The sequence below is a fragment of the Lithobates pipiens genome, unplaced genomic scaffold, assembly GCF_037356315.1.
Source record: "Lithobates pipiens isolate NorthernLeopardFrog02 unplaced genomic scaffold, aLitPip1_a1.2 Scaffold_25, whole genome shotgun sequence".
In the NCBI taxonomy this organism is placed as follows: domain Eukaryota; kingdom Metazoa; phylum Chordata; class Amphibia; order Anura; family Ranidae; genus Lithobates; species Lithobates pipiens.
This window is the reverse complement of record NW_027507787.1, coordinates 239,077,338-239,104,175: the sequence shown is the minus strand read 5'-3', so window position 1 is coordinate 239,104,175 and position 26,838 is coordinate 239,077,338. Positions and strand designations below refer to the sequence as shown.

Sequence of the window (26,838 nt, the reverse complement as noted above, 5' to 3'; positions counted from 1 at the left end):
GGTTTGTTGCCGTCTGTTGGTTACAGCTGCTTACAAATTTTCTGCAGATCAAGATCCAGTCATTGGCTACGTTTCCTTTCAGCTCTATTGCTTTTAGATAGAAAACTGTGTGTGTTAGGGCCAATTACCAGGAGCCCAACACACCGTCTGTCTCCTTGCTTTAACTAATATACCAGATGGCTTTGATTCATTCATCTTAGTTTATTTAACAGGTCAGTGTGTGGTCTGTTTATGCTGGTTACTATTGTATCCATACTATCTGGCTACCTATGAGGTAGCTCCTGTATGCTTTATGTGCAGAGAACACCTACTAAGCTCCCCATGAAGCATTCATACTTTTTTTTATTTATTTTTTTTACTAATTTTTTATGTAGGCTCCTGACCAGTAGGCGCTATATGTTTTTCAAAGTTAAACCTTCCTGAAACCACAGTTTGGTTTTGGGGCTAATTTACTAAATTTATGGTTTCAGTACCAGTCCAGCTGGGTTGCACTGGGTTCTCCTTGGCCGCAGGATGTCGCTGTCACCGCCCGGCAAGAGTAAGAACACGGTCTAGCTGGGTGTATTGAGTGCCACTGTTCTTTCGGAAACCAGCCCAGTGGGAGTGTTCTCTCGCTGTGCATTCTGGGAGGTGGTATTTAACCACTTGAGACCCGCGCTATAGCCGAATGACGGCTACAGCGCGGATCTCCTTTGCCGGGACGACGTCTATTGACGTCGTCCCGTGCACGAGCGGCCTGCGCGCCCCCTGAGGGGCGCGCACGGCGCGCTCTATCATCGGCGAGTCTATGAGACTCGCCTGATCACCAATCCGAGTAAGGGGTCGATCCCGACCCCTTATCACGTGATCAGCTGTCAGCCAATGACAGCTGATCATGTGATATAACGGAGCCGGTAATCGGCTATTATTCCTCCTCGCGCTGACAGCACGAGGAGAAAAAAAAAGAGCCGATCACCGGCGGCCGTGATCGGGACATCAGTCCCGATCACGGCCAGCCCTGCCAGTGCCCACCTGCCCCTTGCCAGTGCCCACCTGCCCCCTCATCACTAAAGATCATTAAAAAATAAGTTCCCCCCGTCAGTGCCACCCAGCAGTGCCCACAGTGCCACCCAGCAGTGCCTACAATCTGCCTCAACAAAGGTGCTGCACCCCAGTGCCACATATCCGTGCCCATCAGTGTCATCTACCAGTGCCCATCAGTGCCGCCCATCAGTGCCCAGCAGTGCCACCTATCAGAGCCACCTATCAGTGCCACCTATCAGTGCCGATCAGTCCCATCTATCAGTGGTACCTATCAGTGCCCCTTAGAACCACCCATCCGTGCCACCCATCTGTGCCACCCATCCGTGCCACCCATCCGTGCCACCCATCCGTGCCATCTTATCTGTGCCCATCTTTGCCCATCCGTGCCGCCTTATCTGTGCCTATTAGTGCCGCCTTAACTATGCCTATCAGTGCCCACCAGTGCAGCCTATCAGTGCCCACCAATGCAGCCTATCAGTGCCCACCAATGCAGCCCATCAGTGCCCACCAGTGCAGCCTATCAGTGCCCACCAGTTTGCAAAAATGACCTGTTTGCAAAATTTTATAACAAACTATTAAACATGATTTTTTTTTTTTTGCATCTTTTTTTGTTTGTTTAGCAAAAAATAAAACTCCGAGCTGTAACTAAATACCACCAAAAGAAAGCTCTATTTGTGGGAAAAAAATGATAAAAATTTCATTTGGGTACAGTGTTGTATGACCGCGTAATTGTCATTCAAAGTGCATCAGCGCTGAAAGCTGAAAATTGGTCTGGGACTGAGGGGGGTTTAAGTGCCCAGTAAGCAAGTGTTTAAGGTACGGACATCACATGGTTCGAGGTTCCCGGAGATTATTTGGTTCTGGTCCTCCTGACCAGCCCCCATGGCCCTCCTGGCCTGGGGTGCGGAAACCATGCATTCCGAGTCTCGGGGCGGCTGGCTAGCCCGAGGCGACACGCGACTGCAGGGACAGGTCTGAATGGATCTCGGGGGCCTATTGATTCAAAGGTGGTCCGGTGCCGTCTCGTCTAAGGGAGAGGCCCAGCAACTGGAGAAACCCCAGGGGAGGACTCTTCAGGAGAAGGCTGTGTGCAAGGCTGGCTTCTCTGAAGGAGCCTGGAGGCTCAGTTGAAGGACAGTACATGGATCTACATTCATACGGTATCGCCGGACCGGTTGAGAGATACTGGTACCGTATGATAGCTCATTGGCCATTTACCACGGGAATCCCTAGACTGAGAAGCAGTCAAGAAGGTAACGGTAAGCCCAATAAACCCAGCAGCTCCTTCGCGGGTCAGTGCTACATTTACAAGCCCCATAAGGGGGCTTTGGTCAAATATCATGGGTCTAAATGGGGGGAATCTGCACCACATGGAGTGATTAGGGTGTGCCCAGGCACACCTGGCGCACCCTGTGCGCACACCTATGCTTATCCTTTAACTCTAAACTGGTACAGCTTTCAAAAAGTCGCCTTTGAAGATTTTTAGGTGCCGTCGTTTATAGCAATTTCACATGTGAAGTTTTAAATATTGACATATTCGGTATCTGCTTACTCGATGCGACATCATCTTTTAAGTTTTACCAAAAAAGAATAGGTATAGTATTGTGTTTGGGCGCACTAAATTGCATTTAAAGGGGTTGTAAGCCCTTGAGTTTTTTTCACCTTAATGCATCCTATGCATTGAGGTGAAAAAACGTCTGTCACTGACCAGCCCACCCCCCCCCCCCCTCGTTTTACTTACCTGAGCCCCGTAATTCCCACGCCAAAGACACACCCACCTTCTGTGCCCGTTGTCTCGGCTCTTGATTGGATAGATCAATAGCAGCGCAGCTATTGGCTCCCGCTGCTTTCAATCAAATCCAATGACGTGGGGCCGAGTCTGACATTTTGTATCTATGGACGCAAAGGAGCGCGCCCGCACAGGGACCCCCCCCCCGAGGGGTGCGCTTCTCCTAGGTGGTTTCCCTATGCGGGGAGGAGCTTCAAGCGCCGTTGGGGGACCCCAGAAGAACGAGGATTGGGGGCTCCTCTGTGCAAAACAAATTGCACAGTGGAGGTATAATATGTTTATTATTTATTTTTATTTTTTATGAAAAAAAAAAAAAACGAGGAATATAAGAATATAATGGTGGTTGTTGCATTTTTTTTTATACCACATGATATTTGCGCAGCTATTTATCCCCCCCCCCCCCCCCCCAAAAAAAAAAAATTCAGGAAAAAAAATTACACTGAAAGGGTTTTTCAGTGTAATTTTTTTTTCCTGAATTTTTTTTTTTTTTTTTTTGCGTTGGGGGGGGGGGGGGGGGGGGGGTGGGAGGCTAAATAGCTGAGCAAATATCATGTGGTATAAAAAAAATTGCAACAACCACCATTATATTCTTATATTCCTCGTTTTTTTTTTTTTTTTTTTCATAAAAAAATAAAAATAAATAATAAACATATTATACCTCCACTGTGCAGTTTGCTTTGCACCATTATATTCTTCAGGGTCTCTACTTTCAGAAGATATGTAATGCTTGGCGGTTTCAAAGTAATTTTCTGTAAAAATAATTCAAATAAAAATAATTCAGATTTTAACATGAATGTGGAAAATTTTTAAAATAACCCAGGACAGCAAGGGGGAAATAAACTTTAATAACGTTTATAGACGTTTTAAAATGAGACACAGACGACCTCCGGAACTCTATAACCACTGCTGATCCTCTGGATTCTCTATATTATTATTATTATTATTATTATTATACAGGATTTGTATAGCGCCAACAATTTATTCAGCGCCTTTACAATATATGGAGGTTTTCTATTTATTCTTTTTTTTTTTTTTGTTTTTTTTTTCCTATTGGTTGAACCAGATGGATTTGTGTCTTTTATAAATCGGAGTTTATAGCGCAGGAGAGGAGGTATTGCCACCAAAGCTAAAATGAAGCCGCCATGTTTAGAAAAGTCTTGCAGTGAGAATCGATATTGGAGTTAATTTAGTAAAGAGGCTGTTCATTTTTGCAACGGAATTTTTCTGGGACTTAGTGAATGAGGTGAAGCTCTGCTGACTTCCATCATCCAATCATATGCAAGCAAAAACGCTATTTTATTTATTTTTATTTTTTTTTATTCCTTGCACGTGATTGGGTATTGGGTGAACTTCCACCACATTCCCTTGCAGAGCGAACAGCCGATTTGAGTTTAGTAAATCCATACCCAACGCATCACAGTAACTGCTTCAGACATGAATCTATATTATCCAAGCTGTCTTCTACTTTTGAGAAAAGGGGAGAGTAGATCTGGCGCTATACCTTTTAAAGTATTAGTGAAAGGTACGCGTTTCGTCACACCGACGTCATCCGGAGCGCATTGTCGTATGAAAGCAGAAACAGGGAAGATTGCGCTATGGATCAAATTGGTATGTCTGTGGTATGAGCAGCCTCTACTTGATTTTCCCACCCCAATGGGTGGAAATAACTATAGAGAAAAGGGGAGAGTAGATCTGGCGCTATACCTTTTAAAGTATTAGTGAAAGGTACGCGTTTCGTCACACCGACGTCATCCGGAGCGCATTGTCGCATGAAAGCAGAAACAGGGAAGATTGCGCTATGGATCAAATTGGTATGTCTGTGGTATGAGCAGCCTCTACTTGATTTTCCCACCCCAATGGGTGGAAATAACTATAGAGAAAAGGGGAGAGTAGATCTGGCGCTATACCTTTTAAAGTATTAGTGGAAAAAAATTCATGAAAAACCTACATGTGAAAAATTGTGAAAAATTGTCAGCTTGCTGGTAAATAGTGAACTAATAATGTGAAACACAAAAAACACAGAGAAATCCCAACAATGCTAAATGAAAAAACAAGGAAGGGCCGTGCTGTTCTGGGTGCCTAAAATCACTATAAGTACCATATATCAAATGCTTAATATACTAGCAACAACCACCTAAAAAGAAATTCATAAATACAGTATATAAACACATAATGGTGGTAACATCAAAAAACACAAAATCAATAATAAAAAAAAAAAAAAAGAATATAATAAAAAATATTAGCAATGAGTAAAAGTCCCGCACTTATAAATGAACAAAAGTGGATTGTGCACGAAAAAATAAATAATGAATGATGACAAATAATGGTGATTATCTTCATAAAACAAACAGCTTCTCCCGGCGCGCTTCACAGTGAATAGTAATGTGATTACCCTCACCAGAAATCTTACCCCCTACTGGGGTGGACCAGCCTCCACAGTATGAGCCACTGTGCTGCTCTCTGGCATTGGTTTGATGTTGTCCTGGGAGACGCCTGCTCTTCCGCTGGTATTATGTCCACGTTATGTATAATGAGGAAAAGACACATCCATGGTGTAGTATGTATTGACAGATGTTTTATTAAAAAAAGAAGAATACTACTCAAAAAAACAAATGATCACAGATCGCTTTTCAAAAGTCCTGCCGGCTGCTTGCCGTCTATGTAGAAAGTGCACGTTGTATGGCCCCCGCCCTACGCGTTTCATCGCACCGACGTCACCCGGAGCGCATTGCGCATGAAAGCAGAAACAAGGAAGATTGCACTATGGATCAAATTGGTATGTCTGTGGTATGAGCAGCCTCTACTTGATTTTCCCACCCCAATGGGTGGAAATAACTATAGAGAAAAGGGGAGAGAAGATCTGGCGCTATACCTTTAACCACTTGAGATCCGCGCTATAGCCAAATGATGGCTACAGCGCGCATCTCCTTTTCCGGGACTACATCTATTGACGTCGTCCCGTGCACGAGCGCCCTGCGCGCCCCCTGAGGGGCGCGCGCGGCGCGCTCTGAGATCGGCGAGTCCATGAGACTCGCCTGATCACCGATCCGTGCAAGGGGTCGATCCCGACCCCTTATCACGTGATCAGCTGTCAGCCAATGACAGCTGATCATGTGATATAACGGAGCCAGTAATCGGCTATTATTCCCCCTCGCGCTGACAGCCGATCACCAGCGGCCGTGATCGGGACATCAGTCCCGATCACGGCCAGCCCTGCTAGTGCCCACCTGCCCCCTGCCAGTGCCCACCTGCCCCGTGCAGTGCCACATGTATTAAAAGTAAGTGCCCCCCGTCAGTGCCACCCAGCAGTGCCCACAGTGCCACCCAGCAGTGCCACCCACAGTGCCACCCAGCAGTGCCACCCAGCAGTGCCCACAATCTGCCTCAAAGGTGCTGCACCCCAGTGCCACATATCCGTGCCCATCAGTGTCATCTACCAGTGCCCAGCAGTGCCGCCCATCAGTGCCCAGCAGTGCCATCTATCAGAGCCACCTATCAGTGCCACCTATCAGTGCCCATCAGTCCCATCTATCAGTGGTACCTATCAGTGCCCATCCGTGCCACCCAACCATGCCACCCATCCGTGCCATCTTATCTGTGCCCATCTTTGCCCATCGGTGCCGCCTTATCTGTGCCTATTAGTGCCGCCTTAACTATGCCTATCAGTGCCCACCAGTGCAGCCTATCAGTGCCCACCAATGCAGCCCATCAGTGCCCACCAGTGCAGCCTGTCAGCGCCGCCTCATCAGCGCACTTCAATGAAGGAGAAAAATTACCTGTTTGCAAAATTTTATAACAAACTATTAAACATGATTTTTTTTTTTTTTTTGCATCTTTTTTTGTTTGTTTAGCAAAAAAATAAAACTCAGAGCTGTAACTAAATACCACCAAAAGAAAGCTCTATTTGTGGGAAAAAAATGATAAAAATTTCATTTGGGTACAGTGTTGTATGCCCGCGTAATTGTCATTCAAAGTGCACCAGCGCTGAAAGCTGAAAATTGGTCTGGGCAGGAGGGGGGTTTAAGTGCCCAGTAAGCAAGTGGTTAAAGTATTAGTGAAAAAAATGAATGAAAAACCTATATGTGAAAAATTGTGAAAAATTGTCAGCTTGCTGGTAAATAGTGAACTACTAATAATAAGCACAGAGAAATCCCAACAATGCTAAATGTCTTTATTTGTCTTCTACTTTCTACGGTGAGGGCAAAGGCTTCCTAACAGCAGCTTGGAATGAAGGGTTAATGGAGACGAATAAATTGTATCGAGTGATTTTTCATGGCAGAAACGATGACTTCCTGTCATCTGACCTTCAAAATGAAGGTGACGGGAAATAGATTTAAACACTTGTAATATCAGCCATCAATTTGGAGGAGCACATGTTCCTGGCCGGTAAAGAGTGAAATTTGGATGCAATCTGTTAGCTGCTTAGTAAGTCATGTGATGGCGAGTAATGACAGATGAAAGAAGAGGTTAGATTTACTAGGTGTTGAGGTGTCATCAAGGGAGCAACTTATTATTTCAAGATGTCTTTGGAAAGTCGGTTCACACAGACAGATATGTGCAGACGCACCATCCCCTGAATGGAACGAGGGAAAAACACCAACAGCCATTCACTGCGATATTTCCGTCACATGTAAAATATACAACCCCAATTCCCCGAAAAAAAAAAAAAAAAAAACTCGGAGCTGTGTAAAATCGACATAAATACAGAACGCAATGTTCCTCAAATTTCAAAAACCGGGATTTTATTTACAACAGAACATAGAAAACATAATGTATAAAAAATATAATAGGGTCATTGTGAAACTGAGGACTTGGGTGAGAGGGAAGGAGCGCCCTGTGTCCAGGAAAATGCCAACTTGTGGTGTAGGGTTCACAAAATCTTTTTATTAGAAGGTTAAAACGTGCATATCGTGGCTTTTAACTTTCCAATAAAGATTTTGTAAACCAAGAGTTCGCCTTTTTTCTGGGCACCGGGGCGCTCCTTCCCTCTCACCCAAGTCTTCTTGATGCAGGAACCACACAGCTATACCAGAAAGGTAGCAGCCCAAGCCCCCCAAGGGGGTCCACCACCACTATCCACCATTGGGCTCAAACCATGTCTTCCTCATTGCCACCTACCTACGACTATACACTAGGGTTGCACCGATATCACTTTTGTAAGACCGAGTACAAGTACCGATACTCGCTGATACCAATTATCAATACTTAATTTTTTTTATTACATGTGACAGCGGACTGTGTCAGTAGTTTTTTTATTTTTATTACATTTACATTTTTATTTTTTTTACATTTTTACTTTTTACGATTTTTTTTTATTTTTTTATTTTATTTTTATCTATCTCTATCTATCTATCTATCTATCTATCTATCTATCTATCTATCTATCTATCTATCTATCTATCTATCTATCTATCTATCTATCTATCTATCTATCCATCTATCTATCTATCTAAATATATATATCTTTTTTTTTTTTATTATTTGTTTTAGTTTTTTTCAATTTTACCTTTTAAATATTGACTACAATTTATTTTTTATTTTTAATCAGTCCTGTTGGGGGGGGGGGGGGGCTTTGGTGAGATATCAGGGGCCTGAAATGGGAAATGAAATGAAAATGAATGGACACGAGACAGCAGTTCCTGTTCATTCATAAACCGAGACATAGTAAACACAGTTTACTCTGCTCAGTTATGAATGGGCAGTGTTAGTGATCATTGACTCTTTTCATTCGGAAAAAGAAGGAGCTGGTAAATGACAAATTTACCGGCTCCTTCCTCCGCTGTCCATCCTGACAGATCCAGGGGGGACTGGAGGAGGACAGAGGGGGCCTGGAGGAGCACAGAGGACACAGGGGGACTGGAGGAGCACAGAGGACACAGGGGGACAGGAGGAGCATGGAGGACACAGAGGGGGACTGGTGGAGCATGGAGGACACAGAGGGGGACTGGAGGAGCATGGAGGACACAGAGGGGGACTGGAGGAGCATGGAGGACACAGAGGGGGACTGGAGGAGCATGGAGGACACAGAGGGGGACTGGAGGAGCACAGAGGACATGGAGGGGGACTGGAGGAGCACAGAGGACATGGAGGGGGACTGGAGGAGCATGGAGGACACAGGGGGACTGGAGGAGCATGGAGGACACAGGGGGACTGGATGAGCATGGAGGACACAGAAGGGGACTGGAGGAGCATGGAGGACACAGAGGGGGACTGGAGGAGCACAGAGGACATGGAGGGGGACTGGAGGAGCACAGAGGACATGGAGGGGGACTGGAGGAGCATGGAGGACATGGAAGGGGACTGGAGGAGGATCAGTGGAGCACAGAGAGGGGGACCGAAGGAGCACACGGAGAAGAGTAACTATACTCTACTGTGTAGAGTATACTTACTCCACACAGTGTTGTAGAGTAAGTATAGTTGAAAAGTCAAAGTGCAAGTCAAGTTACTAGTAATATTTATTTGTAAATTGCGCAGTAATTCTGTCAGCAGTAGAAAAGCTGGTGGGGTGGGTAATATAGCTGACCTCCTTTGCCCTGAATATAGTGATGTGGGCACTGTTCTCTGCATCGTTCTCCAGGGCAGCTTAATGATGCGCTCCTCAGGGGAGTGTTCTTGATGCACTCAGGGAAGTGTCCTTGATGATACACTCCTCAGAGGAGTGTTCTTGATGCACTCAGGGAAGTGTCCTTGATGATACACTCCTCAGAAGAGTGTTCTTGATGCACTCAGGGGAGTGTCCTTGATGATACACTCCTCAGAGGAGTGTTCTTGATGCACTCAGGTGAGTGTCCTTGGTGATGTACATCTCAGGGCAGTGTCCTTGATGATGCACTCTTCAGGGGAATGTCCTTGATGATGCACTCTTCAGAGGAGTGTTCTTGATGCACTCAGGGGAGTGTCCTTGATGATACACTCCTCAGATAAGTGTTCTTGATGCACTCAGGTGAGTGACCTTGGTGATGTACATCTCAGGGGAGTGTCCTTGATGATGCACTCTTCAGGGGAGTGTCCTTGATGATGCACTCTTCAGGGGAGTGTCCTTGATGATGCACTCTTCAGGGGAGTGTCCTTGATGATGCACTCTTCAGGGGATTGTCCTTGACACCCTGGGCTGAAGAAAGAATTCAGAAGCCAGGTCCGGACAAGGAGTACAGCATTGGAGACTGGAGAAGGTTAGCACTATTTTAGTCGTTTTTTTTTGTTTTGTTTTTATTTAGGGTGGGGAGAGAGAAGAGTTTTTATATCATTTCTGTGGATTTGGGCTTTAACAATGCTGCCAAAGTGTATAGCTCTTGCAGTGCCTGTTGTTAAACTTCAAATTTGTGTTGTTGCAGATTCTTTTGTTCCCTTTATACAGGTCTTGACCTTAATCTGACATTAGATAACTACTGTTGTACAAGATGTTCTTTATTACATGCACCCAGCCCCCCACCTAGCCCAATACTTACCTCTGAAGTTTATGGAAAACTGACACCGAGTGACCCCCACAGCATTTCTCCAAATGTGCCCCCCCCCGTGGAGTTCCTACATATGTGTGTCAAAGCCCCAATTTTTCCTATGGGGAGTCATAGGCATGGTGGCCTTCAGTGGCCCTGCGAAGCCAGTAGGTTAGGCAAGCAATGCATGAACACTTCTACTATTTATAAATGTTTTCAAACAAGATTCACACAAATTCTACACATTTGTTTCTAATTGGGTTTAAGTGAAAAAAGTATGAATTCTGGGGGAAATTTATGTTGAAAGTTGTGTGAGTCTTGGGTGCAAGTTGTGTGTGTCTGCAGTGGAAGTTGTGTGAAACATGTGTGAATCCTGGGTGAAAACATTTATAAATGGACCACTTTGAGTGTCGCTCTCAGACAGGTGTATTTTATTCGTAAGCGCTCACTGATAAATGTCCTATTTGAACTCTTCGGCCGCGTACACACGCGGGGACTGTTCGCCCAACTTTGTCCGTCAAACAGTTTCGGCAAACAGTCCGCTCAAAATTAGCATGGACGGACATGGCCACACACGACGAACGAACAGTTTGCTGAAACCGTGCGCGATGACGTGAACGGCACGTACGACGGGACGAAAAATACGACGTCCTATACACTGCATTATAACTTTCGGCGTGTTAAGCCTTTCTGAGCATGCGCGGAACTTAGTTTGTCGAACAAGCCTACACACGAGGGGACTGTTCGCTGAAACAAGGTTTCAGCGGACAGTTTTTCGGAATTTCCGAAAAACCTTGTTCGTCAAACTGTCCGCTGAAACTGTTCGCTGAACGCCCACACACGAGCGGACTGTCCGCTGAAACACTGTTCAGTGGACAAAGTTGGGCGAACAGTCCGCCCGTGTGTACGCGGCCTTCCAGATAGCGGGAATGGAGGATGCGCGTTCTTGTTTAGATCTAATAAAGCAGCTGCATCCCTCACAGTTGGGTCTTGTGGTGAGAATATCATGTAAACCTACAAAGTATTATCGGGAGGGGGCTCTAAGTTTTGTTTTCCAGGGAAATAAAACTTTTCTGTTCATTCCAAATTGGTCAAATCTTTCCAGAATTACAGAGCTTAGTCCTCGGATTTGCAAACACTTCTAAGAGTTGGAATTTGGAAGAGAGTCAAACTGGCAATCAGCCTGCTGGATGCAGGACTGTATGTTGTAGAGTGAAGGCAATGGGGGGGGGGGGGGGGGGGTCATGGCAGGAGATTGACGTGTGCAAGACATTAGGTGTCTTATCACAAGTCTTGATGTGGTGACAGCCCTGTCCCTCCTGCACAGATAACTTCTTTATTCTATAATAGATGGAGCTGTAGTACATGGACTTTATGATATGTGACCGTTTAAGGCCCTACCACAGGGAAAATGGAAATATGTCAAAGAGTTTGCATAGATTTGCTCTGGATTCGGTATTTCCGGATTGGGCTTCATAGTTTGGAGATTTCAAAGTGTCTTGGGAGAGAAGAAATCGCCCAACCCAGTGTCCAGAGCTTGGTGAAGCAGGGTGTGTGTGCAGGTCTTATTGAGGAAGAGCATGGTGTGTGTCCAGGTCTTATTGAGGAAGAGCATGGTGTGTGTCCAGGTCTTATTGAGAACCAGCAGGGTATGTGTCTAGGTCTTACTGAGGACAAGCAGGGTGTATGTCCAGGTCTTATTGAGAACCAGCATGGTGTGTGTCTAGGTCTTACTGAGGACAAGCAGGGTGTGTGCCAGGTCTTATTGAGGATCAGCAGGGTGTATGTTCAGGTCTTATTAAGGACCAGCAGGGTGTATGTCCAGGTATTACTATGGACCAGCAGGGTGTGTGTCCAGGTATTACTATGGACCAGCAGGGTGTGTGTCCAGGTCTTACTGAGAACCAGCAGGGTGTGTGTCCAGGTCTTACTGAGAACCAGCAGGGTGTGTGTCCAGGTCTTACTGAGAACCAGCAGGGTGTGTGTCTAGGTCTTACTGAGGACAAGCAGGGTGTGTGTCCAGGTCTTGGTGAAGATCAGAAGGGTTTGTGTCCAGATCTTAGTGAAGACCAGCAGGGTGTGTGTCCAGGTCTTATTGAGGAAGAGCATGGTGTGTGTCTAGGTCTTACTGAGGACAAGCAGGGTGTGTGCCAGGTCTTATTAAGGACCAGCAGGGTGTGTGTCCAGGTATTACTATGGACCAGCAGGGTGTGTGTCCAGGTCTTACTGAGAACCAGCAGGGTGTGTGTCCAGGTCTTACTGAGAACCAGCAGGGTGTGTGTCCAGGTCTTACTGAGAACCAGCAGGGTGTGTGTCCAGGTCTTATTGAAGACCAGCAGGGTGTGTGTCCAGGTCTTATTGAAGACCAGCAGGGTGTGTGTCCTGGTCTTATTGAAGACCAGCAGGGTGTGTGTCCAGGTCTTACTGAGAACCAGCAGGGTGTGTGTCCAGGTCTTAATGAAGACCAGCAGGGTGTGTGTCCAGGTCTTAATGAAGACCAGCAGGGTGTGTGTCCAGGTCTTAATGAAGACCAGCAGGGTGTGTGTCCAGGTCTTAATGAAGACCAGCAGGGTGTGTGTCCTGGTCTTAATGAAGACCAGCAGGGTGTGTTTCCAGGTGCTCACAGCCCTTATAATGAAGGCCTAATGAGAAGGCAGGGCAGTTGCTGCTGTTCAAAGACACAGTCTAGATGTGCCCCAGACGGGAGAGGTCACCTACCTGGGGGACAAGACTCCGTGTTGGAGAGATTCCTTTACTCACAGGACTGGGAGATGTGGGACAGCTAAGTAGGTTGGGAGAGCTGAAGCAACTAGATAGTCCAGGAGGGGGATCTGTAAGTCTTGTGTGGGAGAGCCTAAGGTGCTGGGAGAACAAAATCTGGAGGCAAGGTGCTGTCAGCAAAGGCTTAAGTGAGCCCAAGGAACCCATGGTCTGGAGGACCAGTGCAGTACCGGCACAAGTTTTATCTAGAGCCTAGGGCAAGGATGTGGAACTGCACGCCCACCTACATCCTATTGAATGCCATAGAATGGATTTACTGTCCTGTATCCATTCTTTGCCCCCTCCTGTCCTGCTGTTGCAAGGGTAGCTGTCCCTCCTGCCCATCCCTTGTTCCAGCCCTAGACCAGTGTAAAGAGCAGTATTACTGCTGACAGGAGAGCCAGGGGGCTTGGCATTTTCTATGAATGCTGTTTCTGAGTGAAGCTGAACCCCCTTGTATTAAGACTTTCTTTTTTAATTTTCAATAAAAGTGGGCTGCCAGGCCCCTAAACTGCAAGTTCGGACTTTCACCACATTGAGTCTAATCACCCCATATCACAGATCATACCTACCCGGTATAGAGCTCTATATAAACCCCTCCTAGCCGTGAGAACAAAAGAAAGATATTTTGTTTGCGATGGCCGTGTAAAGTCCAATGTAAAGACAATTCTCTGTAGAAAGATGGAGGAACGGTCTACTTTTCACTATCTTTTTGATGGAGCTGCTGGAAATTTGCTCAGGTTCTTACCCAGTGGATCACTCGCAGCCAGGCACACAATCTCCGCCACACTTTTTCTCAATAACTAGTCTAGGGGTGTTTTTTAGTTTTGGTGAACTCGGATAGGGTTGAGGGGAATTTAGTGGGATACTCCAAACACAGAAACTATGTACAGGTTGAGGACAGTGAACTCCTTTCTATTAAGCTGAAGCAGAAGTCCTTGCATACAGTATAGCAGACTGTGGACTTGGCTTGTAATGGCTGCTTAAAAGCAGACTTTTCTTTCTTTAGAGCACTAAGAGCAGAGTTCCTTCACAAGGAATTAGATAAAACTAAGCTCTTAGGGACACCAGCTGATGTCCCTTTTAGCAAACACACAAGAGGGGTGGCAGCAGCCCAAAAGTCTTCAAGATCTCTCAACAATCTGTACTCACAAAATCTCCAGCAATTGCCTCCTTCCAAGTGACCCTTTCCTACAGTAATTCCAGACTAGATCTTCAGCAGACAGACCCTCAGTCAACTCTCTGTAGCTTCAGCATCCAGACCCTTCTCGGCCTTTTGGCTAAGATCAAGTGTAGTATCTGTTCTTATCAGTTACCAGGAGGTGGCGCTTGCTTCCGTCCCTGTTCTACGGCGAGGTGGAGCAGGGAGGGCGGTTGCTATGCAAAGCCTGCTGGTGTAAAGGTGACCCGGAGCGGTTCGTAGCCGCAAGGGAAGCCTTCTCATGGGGATGGAGAACCACTGGTCGGCGCCAGGGGAGGGGACCCTGGCCTTCTGGCTTGGATTGTGGCAGCTTTAGCTCCGGTCAGTTTTTCGGGAGGGAACGTTGGTTCCCCTTTCTCCCACCGGGGGAACTTCCCGAATGTAATTAGGTAGGAATGATGGGAGCGAGGGTGCGACCTGATGGCAAAGGGTCTCACTAAGCTCCTGGATCTCCATGCCTTTCTGGCTGGGGTGGGGGCTGCTGTGGTCTGGGCTGGGGGGTCGGGGATGCTTCTGTTGAAAAGCCTATGGTGATGTGCCCCTGAAGTGGCAGATCAGGGGTGCCTTATACTCACTGTGCTACGCACTTTGATATCTGGCACCTAGGTCACGTCACTATATAACACGCTTTTTTTACACCTGCCTCTAGGGCCCCGTCTTTTGGCTAGGACCAGAGGAATTTTTGATTCCTGGCCGGAGGGCCTGGTCATTGTATTGCGCAATGGCCACCTTTTCACTCTCCTCTTCACTATTCCTTCCCCACTTTATTTATTTTATTTGTGTTGTGTGTCACGTCTTGTCACTTCACGTTTGATGAGTAGGGTGTCGGTCCTCGGACCTATCCTGAAAGTCTTGTGGGAGGGTGGACATAGGCCTTCTGGCTTGGTTCGCCCTCCATTGGGGGGTCTCCCTTCGGGGGAGCCCCATAGTCCCTAGTACCTGGGTGGGTCTGTTTCGGCAGACCTTCCGGAGAAAGGTGGTCATCCGGCTTCGGCTGGATGGGCCATGTATTGGTACCTCAGTCCCTGTCTGGAGCCTAACGCTCCGGGGGATCAGGGTAAGGTCCTTCCTAGTGGAGGACAGCAGACACCCGTTGCACGTTTTTAGTGTGTCACTCTTTATGTGTGTGCAATTTTTTTTGGCACCGGGTGGAAGTTTTTTGGGTGTGTTTTGCATGCCATAGGCTTTTTAAATCGAAAAATCCAGACCCCCAGGTCACCCACCTGAGGCCTCACGAACAGCAAGCACATGACATCACTGCCCTGTAGGGCAGCAAGCCCTCCAGGCTGGACTTTTCCTCTCCAGGAGAAGACCCAGAGCTCAGTCTCCAAGAGAATATATACAGATTCCCAACATTCCTTTCATGGCCCTGCTCCCTTGGATTGGCCAGGGCTGTGCAAAAATTCTTACTGCCATATGCATAGCTCCACACCTATGATCCAGAAAGTTTCTGGAAAGCAAAGGGAGCTATCAGACTGGCAGCAGCTGAGAACTTAATTAATTGACCTAATTAATCAGCTGCACCGGTTACAGTGAGGCAAGCTAAATTTACCAAAACAAAACACACCCAGCTCCAGCACTAAATCTAACTAACCCTAGCACCTATCAAGAAAGGTGCTACACCTATATTTCCTAACCTGCAGCTTTTGCTCCGGCAGGGTATCGAGGTGATCAAATTTATCATCAAATTAATCTTCCATCATTTTCTATCTTACTTGTTTATCAGATAAAAAAAAAAAAAACATTCAGATGTTTCCCAACATGAACAGCAGAAAGTCTTACATAACCACCATGAACTCTCTGAGGTCACGACGCACACCTTGGTTATTCTGAGCTTCTTATAACTGAGAAAACAATAGTAAGTGTCCTGGCAGCCTCTGGTCACAGCCCAGCGTTGAGCCGCCAACGACATGACAGCTAACATGTGAGGCTGAGCTTGTTAACAGTAAAGAGTTATGGAGCTGGAATCAAAAACGCAACGTCATTGCCAATGTTTTGTAAAGTAGGACTTTCTGTGCATTCCTATAATAATAATAACTGTAGGCTTCTTATAGATGATATTAGTAAGTTGTGGAGTCCCGTAGCGGTTTAGACATGGTGGGCATTCATGTGATACAGTACGGTGGGAATAAGTGTGTTTAATGCCACGTACACACGATTGTTCCGGCGTACTTAGGCCGCCGAAACACATTTCAGCGGACAATCTGATCGTGTGTGGGCTTCAGTGGACTTTTCCAGCGTGAAGTCCGGCGGACTAAGAAAGTATTTTTGCACTCCAATCTTCCTGTCAGACAGGCATGTACTGGCCATCGGGACTACCGGGAGTTTCCCGGTGGGCCGATGGCTCAGTGGGCCACTCTGATGTAAGGGGGTGCTGATGGGACACTCTGATGTAAGGGGGTGCTGATGGGACACTCTGATTTAAGGGGGTGCTGATGGGACACTCTGATGTAAGGGGGCTGGTGATGGGACACTCTGATGTAAGGGTGCTGCTGATGGGACACTCTGATGTACGGGGGCTGCTGATGGAACACTCTGATGTAAGGGGGCTGCTGATGGGACACTCTGATGTAAGGGGGCTGCTGATGGGACACTCTGATGTAAGGGGGCTGGTGATGGGACACTCTGATGTAAGGGGGCTGGTGATGGGACACTCTGATGTAAGGTGGTGCTGATGGGACACTCTGTTGTAAGGTGGTACTGATGGGACACTCTGATGTAAGGGGGCTGCTGATGGGGACACTCTGATGTAAGGGAGCTGCTGATGGGACACTCTGATGTAAGGGGGCTGCTGATGGGACACTCTGATGTAAGGGAGCTGGTGATGGAACACTCTGATGTAAGGTGGTTGCTGATGGGACACTCTGATGTAAGGGTGCTGGTGATGGGACACTCTGATGTAAGGAGGCTGGTGATGAGACACTCTGATGTAAGGTGGTGCTGATGGGACACTCTGTTGTAAGGTGGTACTGATGGGACACTCTGATGTAAGGGGGCTGCTGATAGGACACTCTGATGTAAGGTGGTGCTGATGGGACACTCTGATGTAAGGTGGTGCTGATGGGACACTCTGTTGTAAGGGGGCTGGTAATGGGCCACTCTGATGTAAGTTGGTGCTGATGGGACACTCTGATGTAAGTTGGTACTGATGGGACACTCTGATGTAAGGGGGCTGGTGATGGGACACTCTGATGTAAGGTGGTGCTGATGGGACACTCTGATGTAAGGTGGTGCTGATGGGACACTCTGATGTAAGGTGGTGCTGATGGGACACTCTGTTGTAAGGGGGCTGGTAATGGGACACTCTGATGTAAGTTGGTGCTGATGGGACACTCTGATGTAAGGGGGTGCTGATGGGACACTCAAAATGTAAGTGGGCCGGTCTGGATGAAGTCCAGGGCCAAATTTCTGTCCCAGTCCAGCCCTGCCGTCAGACTTGGGTTTCAGTGGACAATACGTTCGTCAGTATGCTAGTCCGACGGACTAAGAATGACGCATGCTCAGAAGAAAGTACGAAAAAGGAAGCTATTGGCTACTGGCTATTGAACTTCCTTTTTCTAGTCCCGTCATACGTGCTGTACGTCATCGCGCTAGCAATCGCCGGACTTTCTGTGTGTCTGTGTGTGGCCAAGTCCGTTCGGTAGAAAGTCCGCCGGACTATCCGTCGGATTGTATGTCGGACTAGGTACGCCGGACAATTCGATCGTGTGTACGAGGCATAAGACAGCGCTGGACAAGTATGGGGTCACTGGAGGTGATCTGTGATATTGAGCTCTGTGATATGGGGTAGGTGAGGGTGAAGGGAAAGGTAGTCCCGACGGGGAACTGGCTGCTGCCTCGTTGGTAGCAACGTGAAATCTCTGTGTAGATGAGGTAGAAGGTGCGCTCGATATGCAGGGACGTCACACTTCAGGCTTTAATACAATGTATTTATTGAAGTTTGCAGGGTACAAATAGAGCCAACGCGTTATACTAGCCCTGATGAAGGGGGGGTGCTTTTTCCCTGAAATGCATTGTCTCCATCCAATTATATCTTTAATAAATATGTATAAAATATAAAAGCCTGAAGTGTGACATCCCTGCATATCGATCATGCCTTCTACCTCATCTACTCTTACCCTGCGGAGCGATATATTGTGGTGTTATTGTGATGGTCATTACGTGGCTGTGGTGGGGGTTACTCGTTGGCTGGTAGTGGCCACTTTGTAAATTTGAGTTCTGATCGCTCCCTGCCTGTAGTGGAGGTAAGTCTTTGGGTCCGGCGGTTGTCCTTTTCACGCTGAAGCATTGTCAATCTCTGTGTTCAGGGGTTGTCAGACCCTGGGCCTACAGGTCACTGATCCCAGGCCAAAATGATGGCCGTCCCTGCGTCCAATGCTGTATTATTCTTAATCGCTTCCTGTCTGGGGCAATTTATTTACTTTTCACACACACATTAAATTCTACATATTTCTCTAAATAATTACTTATTCATTCGGCTATTTGTGATAAGCCTTTTTGCTTATGATGTTTAGGAGTATAATGCCGTGTACACGCGACTGGACTTTTTCGACAGCAAAGGTCCGACGGAATGAATCCGCCGGACAATTCGATCGTGTGTGTGGGGCTTCATCGGACCTTTGCGGTCTAAAAATCAGACGGACTTTAGAAATAGAACATGTTTAAAATCTTTCCGCCGGAACCAGTTCCTATGGAGAGATCCTTTCGTCTCTATGCTAGTCCGACAGACGAAAACCGACGCTAGGGCCAGGGCTGGATTAACATAGGGGCTATTGGAGCTGCAGCTCCAGGCCCCTACCTTAATATAGGCCCAGTCTCCCAAAAAGAACACAGTGCTCATGAAAAGCAATGGGCCAACAGAGTTCTCCCCTGATGGGCCCTGCATTCCACATGCGGCGCCTGGGCAGAGTGGTGAGATTGATGATGGGTGCCACATGAGCAGTCCTAATGGTAGCCTGGGGTAAGCCAGTGCAGGGCTCTTGCAGAATTCTGGGGCTTCCATAGCATTAGGCCTATCCAGCTGCACTCTTTCAGCACAGAGTGCACGCCAAAGCACAGCCCTTACAGCAACCTGGCAAGTCAAATGTCAGGCTTCCCTAGTTGGCATGCGCCCTTTGCAGTTTGAGCGCATGCCAACAAAGGCTCTTCTAAACACAGAAGGGTGCCCAGTAAAAGGTCCACCAAAATCCTCAGCACCAAGCACATGATGTCCTTAATCCAGCCCTGGCTAGGGCAGCTATTGGCTACTGGCTATAAAGTTACTTATTCTAGTCCGGTTGTACGTCATCACGTTCGAATCCGTGGGGCTTTGGTGTGATTGTGTGTGGCCAAGTCCGTTCGTTCGGAAAAAGTCTGTCGGAACTCTGCAGAGAGTCCATCGGGAAGACCGTAGGACCTAGTCTGCCAGAAAGTCCGGTCGTGTGTACGCACAATAAGCCTTTATTTTAATCTTCAATAAATGGTGTTATAAGATAATGTACTAGGCTGGGCACCCTCGGTTTCTTCTTTTATACTTAGTGTCTATGGATCACCCCTGTCTGAAGAGGGCAGCAAGGCCTAGTGAATATTTGGGATCTCAAGGAGACTTGAAATTAACAGTGGAGTGCAAAAGATTGTATATTTTTCTTCATAAAGAGGACCTGACCATGGTATCACATAGAGGACTTGTTAGCCCTTTTGTGATAGCAATAAAGTTAAATAAAAAGTAAAACAAACAAAAAAAAATTATAATGAAATAATATAAAAAAATATTAATAGCAACCCCACCTCCCCATGCACACGTGAATGCAAATATGTATGTAAGGCGAACACATGAACATTGAAGTGCCATCAAAAACCCAGAATTAACTCTAAACTGGTGACCACTGAAGGTGTTTTTGAGTATAAACACTTACTTTAATCTTCCATAAATGGTGCTCTAAGTTATTGTACTAGGCCGGTGCGTCCTCTGTTTCCTGTTTACGGAGACATCAGGGGTCTGTTAGACCTCCCAGTATCTCCTCTGCCTTTCACTGTAGTTAAAGGGTTGTTCCGGCCGCTATACAACTTGATTTGCATTTTTTTTTTTTTGTTTCAAACATTTTATTAAAGTATAAGAAGTATCACATTACAATATCAGCCAGGTTCATGCATTACTGATACAATACAATATGCCAAGTACAATCACAGTCGGGAATATCATCCATCAGATAATAACATCAAGTTTGTAAAGAAATACAATCGGAGTCAAACAGTAGCACTATCAGAAGCATTTATATGTTTATATCTTCATCAACTGAGTCATATAAGTCAGGTTAAGGTGGGATGTGGAGTAGGGGGTCAAGGGTAACAACACGGGGCGAATTAACTAAAGAAGGTCTCGGGAACCTGATTACCACTGGGAGTATTATGTGTATCTTTCAACCATCCACCCCTTATGGGAACTCGCTGTGGATGGGAAAGACACACTGTAGGAGACCTATCGGAGGTAGGACAGGATTGTTGAACATCACTGCATGGAGTCATAAACCGCTTATTTCGTGTTATGAAGGATTAGGTACAGAGAGGTCGGAATAAGCAAAAAGTTTTTAACTTAGGTGTTATGAGGGAGAAGTAGGAGGAAGTTTTTAACTTAGGGGTTATGAGGGAGAAGTAGGAGGAGAGGGCAGGTTAGGAAGATAAAAGGGGTGTTTAAAGTACCAGGGGTGACGGAGTCACGGAGGTGTAGGATGTCTCCGGTCAGAGTGAAAAGGAGATGTAGTAGAAGTTGATCGAAAGTGTATCCAGCAAGACCAAATTTGGGTAAATTTATCATGTTTGTCATGTGATTGAAAAATGAGTCTTTCCATTTCTTCAGTCCTATTAATCTGTCGGTACCAGTCTTCCAAAGTGGGGGTTAATTTTGACTTCCACCGTCTGGGAATGCACTGTGTAGCTGTGTTAATCAAATGTAGAATTAGTGAGCGTTTATAGCTGCGGAAAGGAATGGGAGTGTGATGTAAGAGGTATTGGGCTGGGGAGAATTCTAGTTGATAAGTCGTTATTTGAGTGATTTGGTCGTGAACTTTTTTCCAAAATGTTTGTATTGCCGGGCAGTCCCACCAGATGTGGAGAAAGGAGCCTACCGCTGAGTCACATCGCCAACACACTGGGGATACATCTGGGAATATCTTATGTACCTTATCAGGGGTGCGGTACCATCTCGAGCATAGTTTGTATCTGTTTTCCTGTGTGGAAACACTAAGGGATCCCTTATGTGTGTGGTAGTAAATAGATTCCCAGTCTTTATAGGACCAATTAGCACAAAGTTCAGTCTCCCACAATTGTCGAGTGGGGGCGTGCGACACACTGTCTGTAGTGAGTAGAGCCACAATCCGAGAGATAATATGCGTTTGGGGTTCCTGACTATTGCATAAATTCTCAAAAGGGGTTAAGTCTCTGCACCAACTCGAAAGAGGCCTAGCGGAATAGAAAAAGTGTCGGATTTGTAAATATTTAAAAAAAGGTAAATGTAATTCTGGAAATTCAGCTGTCATCTCCGGGTAAGAGAGCAACATTTTACGTCTAAAAAATTGGAATGCTCTATAAGAAGGTTGGGGCTGTGGAGTCGAGGGGTCGGTAGACATAACACCCGGTGGAAAGGCCGGGTTGGTAGACAAAGGAGTCATTGGACCATTAGGAAGGTGTAAGCCAAGAGTATTGGAGGTTTGGTGAACTGCCCTAAGCGAGGGTCCAATCAAAGGGTGTTTTGTGCATGATTCGGGGATACAAGATTTGGGAATCCATGGTAGATTAATCAGTGGGAGCGGACTCAGTGCTTGTTCTAATCGGACCCATGCTTTGGAATCAAGGTGCAAATGCCAATCTAGTATTCTCTGTAGGAGGTTGGCGTGGTAATAAGTGTGAATGTCTGGCAATCCTAGGCCTCCTTTTGTTTTAGGAAGAATTAGCTTCGCCCAACTTAGACGAGGGGATCTATGAGACCATATAAAGGCTCTGCACATCTGTTTGTAAGCGTTGAAGAATCTTTTGGGGAGATCAATGGGTATAGCCTGTAAAAGATACAACAACCTCGGGAGCACATTCATTTTTAAAATAGCAATTCTCCCAAACCACGAAAAGGACGTCCTGTGCCATTTCAGTAGGTCCTCTTGGATGTTTAGAAGAGCTGGACCGAAATTACAGTCATATAATTGGGAGAGCGTATTTGGGAGTTTAATTCCCAAGTACGTCAATGTGTTACGTTCCCATTGGAAAGGGTAGTTACCTTTACATTGTGTTACAAGGCGTTCCGACAGGGTGACCGGTAATGCTTTAGATTTGTCAAAGTTGATTTTCAAATTGGATATGATATGATAAGAGTCTAAATCTCGTAGGAGGTTGGGGATCGATATGACCGGGTTGGAGAGAAAGAGCAGAATATCATCCGCGTAGGCGGCTAGTTTGTATGTATGATTATTAATCAATATCCCCATTATGTTTTGATTGTCTCTGAGCATGTTAAGGAGTGGCTCCAGAGTGAGCACAAAGATGAGTGGGGAAAGAGGGCAACCTTGGCGTGTGCCATTGGTGATAGAGAAGGCGTTCGACAGGTGGCCATTAACTTTAACCCTCGCAGACGGAGCTGAGTATAAAAGCTGTATCATTTGTAGTAGTCTAGGAGGGATTCCAATATACTGCAAAGTGGAGATCATATAATCCCAGGCCACCCTGTCGAACGCCTTCTCAGCATCTAGGGATAGAAAAAAGCCTTCCGATTGGGACGTGGTGAGCCAGTGGTGAATATTTATTGCTTTAATGGTATTGTCCCTGGCCTCTCTACCAGGGACAAAGCCTACTTGGTCATTGGATATCAGATCAGGGAGTAGGGGCGATAGGCGATTCGCTAAAATTTTGGCGTATATTTTCAAATCTACATTAAGTAAAGAAATAGGGCGATAATTAGTGACTAAGGAAGGATCTTTACCTGGTTTGGGAATTAAGGTAATATGTGCTTCTAGGAGGTCCGAATTATTTCTCGTGGATTGTGGAAGGGCATTAAGGGTCTCAGCTAAGTGTGGGGACAACAGATCAAGGAAGGATTTATAGTATGCCGTCGTTAATCCGTCCGGGCCCGGGCTCTTCCCGGACTTCAAGTGCTTAATGGTTTCCTTAATTTCTAGCAGCGAGATAGGGGCCTCTAGGGAGGAGATGTCTATGGTATTCAAGGGGGACGGGGCATATTTCGATAGAAAGTCATGAATCATGTCAGCCCGGGGCGCGGGGTCAGCAGTATGGGAAGCTCGAGGCAGATTATATAAAGATTGAAAATAGTCAACAAAGTGTTTAGCTATGGCATCAGGTGCGACAACAGGAGTCCCTGTGGGGGTCACAATCTTATGTATAGTATATAGCATTCTCTTATTCTTTAGAGCTTTCACTAAAAATTTGCCAGCCTTGTTTCCGAATTCATAAAACATTTTGTGTGTGAGAGCGAATTTACGTTTAACTGACAATTGTAATTCCTCTAAAAGCTCTTCCCTGGCTTTGGTAAGTTCGGTGAGACTGGAGGACGCAAGGGTGTGTTTATGTGTCCGCTCCAACACACGTATGCGACGATGTAACTCCGCGATACGAGCTTCTCTAAATTTTTTCCGTTTAGCAGCTAAAGAAATGAACAGTCCCCTCACTACACATTTGTGCGCAGCCCATATGGTTTCTATAGAGGAATCAGCACCGGAGTTGTCTGAAAAGTAGTTTTGTAAGCATTCCAGGATGGCTTGTTTGTGGTCAAGATCTAGGAGTAATGAGTCATCGAGTCTCCATATCAGCGGACGTTGGGGTGTAGTCGTCAGGTTAAGAGTGATAGTAATCGGATTGTGATCTGAGAGAAATGCCGGTTCTATGGTGGCTTGCATCAAGCAGCCTACATCGGTTTGTGTAAGAAAAAAATGGTCTATGCGTGAATATTTATTATGAGGTGGGGAGAAAAATGTGAAGTCTTTAGTGCTTGGGTGTAACATACGCCAGGTGTCATGTAGCGTAAGAGATTGGAGTTCCATTTTGATGGCCCGCAATGCTCTTTAAGTGATACAAGAGGTACCGTTAGACGTATCGATGTCTGGGGAAAGCGGGATATTAAAGTCTCCCCCCAGGACGAGCATCCCGTGGTGGAAAGTGGTGAGTTGAGAGAGTGCATCTCGGAAGAATGGTACATGTCTAGAATTTGGAGCATAAATGTTAGCTATAGTAACAGGTCTATTGTACAGGTATCCTTTAAGGAAGATATATCGGCCCATCGGGTCCGACAGGGCTTCCGTGACAGTGAGGGGGCAATGTTTAGAAACTAAGATAGAGACTCCTTTAGATTTCGATTCAGCCGTCGTGGCGTGATATACCGTCAGATAATTTGTGTCATGTAGTTTGGGTATAGAATCAGTCCTAAAATGCGTCTCTTGGACAAGAGCTATTTGTGCGTGTGCTCTATGTAAAGCAAGAAGAAATTTTGATCTCTTTTCGGGAGTGTTTAAACCTCTAATATTGATCGAGTAAAATTTAGTACCGGCTGTGAGGTCAGGTATAGAAGTACGGTCGTCTCGAGAAGAACGTGCTTCCGACATGTTCAGAGAGGTGCAAGTAGTTCAAAGCAATGGGAATTGAGGGGGGGGGGGGGAAGCTAGGAGGGTGAGCACAGTCCGATCAGTAGTTAGAACGGTTCTGAGTGCAAAGGGGCTAATTGTTAATGCTGCGGAAAGAGGAAGGGCGTGTGTGGGGAGGGAATGAGTGGGGGAGAGGGGGGGAAGGGCAGAGAGAGTCAGACCACTTGTTCGGTGGTACGAGAAAAAAAAAGAAGGGTAGGATGAGGCAGGGAGTCCCCGACACTATACGAAGGGGGTCCCAAACGACACCCTACAGTGGGGTTGGCCAAGTCTCAGCCCAACAACGGATCACAGAAAATTCGTCGAGTGGACGTCTACACGGCATCCCAGGACTGTGAGATGTGCGTGATGGGAGCAGGTCTACAGTATGAGTGGTGTACACTGAAATGAACTAACGAAGGGAGAACAGTTAACAGAGGGTCCCGATGTGCGAATAAACTAAGTAAATGCGTGTCCTTGCATAACACAGTTCGCACCAGAGGATCCTTTAATTACACATATATATATATATAAAGTTGTGGATAAACAAACTCAGGTTATAAAGGTACGACCGTATATTCAACATTCATAAGAAACCCCAAGATGTTCGGTGAGCACGTCCGAATCCGCAGGCGACATAGGAACAAATAGTCGCCTTCCGGAGTCGATCGCAGAAAATGGTAAAGTAGAGAGAATAAGCTTGTGAAACACAACAACATTACCGCAATATAACAACAACAAATCAGGATAATAATACTTATCCACTGGAGAATCTGTGAAAGAAATAAGAAGTCCAGTCTTATGCGACGAGTGTATAGTGGGGACTATTGTGGGTAGAAATCTTCTTCAGTCCGGCATTGTCACTGAGGGAAGCTTAAACGAGTGGGTTCGGGAACTGACGAAAGATTCCAGGATATGTAGCAGTCAGCAGTTCTGTGAGGAAGACACATATGGCCGACAGCATAGGGAGAGATGTACAGAATGATATTGTGTAAACATCCAAAGTGGGATGGCAGGGAACAGACTCGTCGGTAACCGGTAACGAACGGTGTCCCGAAGGAAGGCAGGATCCAAAAGTTCCTCTTGTAGAATACGAGCTGTCGCACGATTCTATATCCTGAAAGCAATACAAATCGGAGGGTACTGCGAAGAAGTAGCACAGATCGCTTTGTCATAAACTGAGTAGTGACTAAAAAGGCACGTGGGGACCAAGTCTGTACCCGATCTAGGGTAGGTGATCTGCAGGACTAAAAGTGTTCGTATACCGCCAACGTGCTGAAGCAAAGAGCATAACAGGGAAAAATATAACAAAAACCGATGCATCATGAACGTAAGGTAACTAGCAACTCACTGCGGACAGTCACGAGTAGAGAAGACAGTTCGTTCTGGCGGGAAAGTAACAGATAACATAACTAGGTGTAAAAGTCCGACCAGAAAGAAAAAGTGAAGAGTAAAGGACGGCAACTCATTCAGTATTCTCTTCTCGCCCGACGGGCGCGTGGAGAGGAGGAGGGACTGTGATCCCCGCGGGCGATATCAGGTGGACGCCGACCCCTCGGTCCCGAGGGGGATCTTCGTCTGCGGAAAGAGGCATCGTGAGTATCCATCGGATCCGCGTGTTGTCTGGGCGCTTTAGGTATCATCGGGCGGAAGGAGGCGTACCAGTTAGGGAGCTCTACCATGGGGATATTCAGAATAGAGCAAAAGTTCGGTAAGTCTTCCGGCACCTTAAGGTGTGCAGTACGGCCGGAGTCAGAAGCTGCGAGGCAAAAAGGGAACTTCCACTTGTACTGTATGTCGTGAGTCTTCAGAACGTCCAGCAGGGGGCGCAAATCTCTGCGGTGTTGTAAAGTTATACCAGAGAGATCCTGAAAAATCTGAATAGGGGTAGAGCCAAAAGTTATGGTTTGTCTTGTTCTGGCAGCTTTTAAAATGTCCTCTTTGAGGTGGTAGTTGACCAGGCAACAAACTATATCCCTTGGAGGATCATTGTCTCTTCCCTTCGGTCTTAAAGCGCGGTGAATACGTTCAAAT

General features: G+C 46.3%; 1 protein-coding gene and 1 pseudogene across 1 annotated transcript in view; one reads left to right on the top strand and one right to left on the bottom strand.

The window, feature by feature from the left end:
- Positions 1 to 26,838, bottom strand: part of HPSE2 (heparanase 2 (inactive)) — a 417,517-nt gene that overhangs the window by 345,429 nt on the left and 45,250 nt on the right. The window lies entirely within an intron of this gene.
- Positions 14,269 to 14,353, top strand: LOC143932460 (U2 spliceosomal RNA; annotated as a pseudogene).